This window comes from Gossypium arboreum, chromosome 3 (assembly GCF_025698485.1).
Source record: "Gossypium arboreum isolate Shixiya-1 chromosome 3, ASM2569848v2, whole genome shotgun sequence".
Taxonomy (NCBI): Eukaryota; Viridiplantae; Streptophyta; class Magnoliopsida; order Malvales; family Malvaceae; genus Gossypium; species Gossypium arboreum.
In genome coordinates, this window is record NC_069072.1 from 89523533 (window position 1) to 89527902 (window position 4370).

A 4370-nucleotide genomic window follows, 5' to 3' on the forward strand; every position below is an offset into this window, starting at 1 on the left:
AGTCCTCATTCCTACTATCATTCTCATCAAAATAAGGTTTTAAACGGGTGTTGTTTACCTTAAAAGTGCCGAACATAGGATGACTTACCTTGACTGTACTGAATGGGAAAATGCTCGTTCTGGCATAGTTCTGGTTTATCGTGTTTTCTTGGTTTATGCGTCCGCCATTCATCTAGCTCCTCAATTTGTAGCCTTCAATCTCCATGAATAGGTCCTCTACTACTACTTGAGAATGACTCATGTGCTTCCTTCAGACTCATTTCCTACAAAGTAGGTTGTACCATATTGTCAGTTTTAGTAGAATGGGTTAAACGATCACCTTCAATTTCCGATGTGTTACCAGAATTGTAAGCTTGAAGGGTGATTATTTTGTCTCCCACATAGAGTGTGAGTTCACCTATGCCAACATCAATAATCATTTTAGCAGTTGCTAAAAAGGGCCTTCCTAAAATCAAAGGAGTGTTGCCATCTTCCTTTATGTCTAAAACAATGAAGTCAACGGGAAATATAAATGTATCGATTTTAACTAGCACATCTTCAATAATACCCCTAGGAAGTCTTATAGTTTTTTCTGCTAATTGAATGCTAATCTTAGTCTATTTCGGTTTCTCGAGACCTAATTGTTTGAACATTTTGTAGGGCATGACGTTAATACTAGCCCCCAAATCAGCTAATGTATTAATAACATCTAAACTACCAATTAAGCAAGGAATCGTAAAACTCCCTGGATCTTTTAGTTTGTTGGGTAGTTTATTTTGGAGAATAGCTGAGCAAACTGCGTTTAGCTCCACATGCGACGCCTCGTACAACTTCTGCTTATTTGCTAAAAGCTCCTTTAAAAATTTCATTGCGTTTGGCATCTGCGATAGAGCTTCAATAAACGGTAAGTTAATATGTAATTTTTTTAAGAGTTTAAGGAATTTACCAAATTGTTCATTTGAGCGGTCTTTCCTTGTTGCATTGGGGTATGGCACACGAGGTTTATATTCGACATTCACTGATTTGTTTTTATTATGACCTACCTCACCTTGACCTCTGCTTACCATAGTTTCTTGCCTCGGTTCTAGCTCAGGCTCAATGAATCCTTCTTCATCTTGAACATTAATCGTGTTGAGCTGTTCCCTTGGGTTGGGTTCAGTATTACTTGGCAAGCTACCTTGTGGTCGTTCGGAGATTAGTTTAGAAAGCTGGCCTATCTGAGTTTTGAGCCCTTCGATTGACGCTTGTTGATTTTTTAAGTTCTGTTTCGGTATTCTAAAAACGGGTTTCTGACACCGAGATAAAATTTGTGAGCATCTCTTCAAGGTTCGGTTTCTTTTCCTGTTGATAGGGTGGCTGTTGAAAACCTGGAGAATGTTGTGGTCTTTGATTTCCTTGACCGCCCCACAAGAAATTTGGGTGGTTCCTCCAACCTGCATTGTAAGTGTTACTATATAGATTGTTTTGAGATCGAGGATTATTACCCATGTAATTTAACTGCTCGTTATCCATGTTGTGGCCATAAGGTTGGTATTCCGAATGGCTTGTTCCACCTCCACTTGCTTCACACTGCATTACTGGGTGAACCTGTAAAGAACTAAGAAACCATCAATCTTTTTATTTAAAAGTTCTATCTGGTTTGAAAGCATAGTAACCAAATCGACGTTATAAACGCATGCTGTTTTAGTTGGCTTAGTCCTCATGACTTGCCACTGATAGTTTTTCAGTGACATCTCCTCTATAAACTCATAAGCATCTTCAGGTGTTTTATTATTGATGGTTCTGTCAGCAGCTGCGTCAACCATTTGTCGAGACGAAGGATTCAGGCCATTATGGAATGTTTGAACCTGAAGCCAAAACGGTAACCCATGGTGAGGGCACCTTCTCAAAAGGTCCTTGTATCTCTCCCATGCATCGTAGAGTGTTTCTAAGTCCATCTGCACAAACGAAGAGATATGATTACGTAATTTGGCTGTTTTAGCCAGCAAAAAATATTTTAATAGAAATTTTTCGGTCATTTGCTCCCAAGTAGTAATTGACCCTCGTGGTAACGAGTTCAACCACTATTTAGCTTTGTTCCCCAATGAAAAAGGGAATAACCGAAGACAAATGGCATCATCAGATACACCATTAATTTTAAATGTATCACATAGTTCCAAAAAGTTTGCTACGTGAGCGTTGGGATCCTCATCCTACAAACCATCAAACTGAACAAATTGTTGTATCATTTGAATAGTGTTAGGTTTTAGTTCAAAAGTATTTACAGCTACAGCAGGTCTAACTATGCTCGATCAGTTCCTGTTAAAGAAGGTTTAGCATAATCATACATAGTGCGCGGAGCAGGATTTTGATTAACCGTTATTATAGGAGGTAGCTGATTGTCTTGGTTTTCAGCCATCTCTTCGGTTGGGGGTTAAGTATCGTTCTCTTGCTCGTTCTCCGTGTATCTTAAGCTTCACCTTATTTCTTTTTGGTTTTTACGAACTGTGTGATCGATTTCTTCATCAAAGAGTAGTGGTCCTGACGGGTTTCTTCTAGTCATAAACTATAAAAACCTGCCAAGAGAAACAAAAAGTAAATTGATAAATAATAAAAAATTAAATTAAATTAAATTAAATAATAAACTATAATCTTTCATTTTCTAACATAAATTTCTAATTTCTAGTATATACATCCATGACCCATTTATCATACCTTGATAACTTTTCAAATTAATCCCTCAAATAGAGAGATTAAGCTATCTCGGATTCAAAAATATCAAAATTACTAAAAACGGGACAAGGAAACTTACCCAATTTGGCCTTGAAAGTTTCTTTTCTCTCATCTAGGATTTTCATGTGTTTTTAGGTTGAAGATGATGAAAATAAGATGATTTATTTTCTTTTCATCTTTTAATTAATTAGGTATTTTGCTATTTCTAATTTAGTCATTGCGCTTTTTCTATATTTCCATAGATAAGTCACCAAGAAAAATCTACATACTTTTCTTAATGGTCTAATTACAACATACGAACCTGTAACACCGCTTTCCCATGTCCGACGCCGGAATAGGGTACGCGGCATTACCAGACTTAATCATTCACAAACATGCAAAAACCGAGCTACAAAATTTCATTCGTATCAAAACTTTACATTCACATGCATAATGTCTGATACACAGGCCTACGAAGCCCTAAACATGCATTGAATGTAGTTAGGGACTAAACCAAGAACCTTGAAAGTTTTGGGAAAACTTAGAAAATTTTTCCATGACACAAGGTCACACGCCCGTGTGCCTTCGACACGCCTGTGTCCTCAGGTCATGTAACTCTCTGACTATGATGTCATTGAATAATTTGGACCACACGGCTAATCCACACGCCTGTGTGCTAAGGCCGTGTCCCTCAGACGGTTGAGACACATGGCCGTGTCTCAGCCCGTGTGGCCAACACTTAGGCTATTTTCGAAGCCTTTAAGTTACCCTTAATCCTTCACATATTTATTTCCATATTACACATTTAATTCATGGCCATGACCATTTAGATTGGTCATAAAACATTCATCATGAACATATTTCATAACACCAACCATATATGGCCAACAAGCATAATCACATCATATGCATTAGAACATAGCATAGATAGATAGGTTCACAAATCATAATCAATATGAGCCACCCTTCATGGCCATATACAAATAACTCAATATAGGCCAATACATTTGGCTATTCATGTTAACACATATCATAAAAAAAAAAACCAAGTCCCTATACATGCCACTCACTTGAAGGGGCTTAGCATATATATATCAATATTCCAAAGGTGATGGTTTGATAGTGTGGTGCTGCCTCTAACGACCTCCAACCCCGAGCTAACCTGTCAACACTAAAGAAAAGGAAAGGAAGGGAGTAAGATTTATAGCTTAGTAAGACCGTGTGCAATTAATAAGCAATTTATCAACATGCTTCTCAAGGTAATACCATAATATTTGCACTTTTGCTTATGTTCAAGTCAAGCTATTTTCTTGAGTTGTAGTCACTAAATTATTTATATCTGGAGCTACGGAACTCAAAATTAAGATGTGATAATTTTCCCTGAAACTAGACTCATATATATTTTTACCATAATATTTTCAGAATTTTTGATCTATTCAATAAGTACAGTTTATTCTTTAAATTCACCCCTATTTCGCTATCTGACAGTTCCAACCCCTTTTCACTAAAAATTAATTATCTTCTCGTACGGGATTTAGATGATTTTCCCTTTTGTTTCTTTTGAAATTATACTCATTAAGGATTCTAAGCATATAAATTATAACCCATAATTAGTTTTTTACAAATTTTAATGATTTTCCCAAATTGGGACAAGGGATTTCGAAATCATTCTGACTCTGTCTCACAACAATTCAAATATC

General features: G+C 36.7%; 1 non-coding gene across 1 annotated transcript; it reads left to right on the forward strand.

Annotated features, from left to right (window-relative positions):
* Positions 1-1842: 1842 nt before the first annotated feature.
* Positions 1843-1949, forward strand: LOC128290760 (small nucleolar RNA R71). The gene has a single exon (XR_008280547.1). It is a non-coding gene; the product is annotated as a small nucleolar RNA R71 (small nucleolar RNA).
* Positions 1950-4370: the final 2421 nt, after the last annotated feature.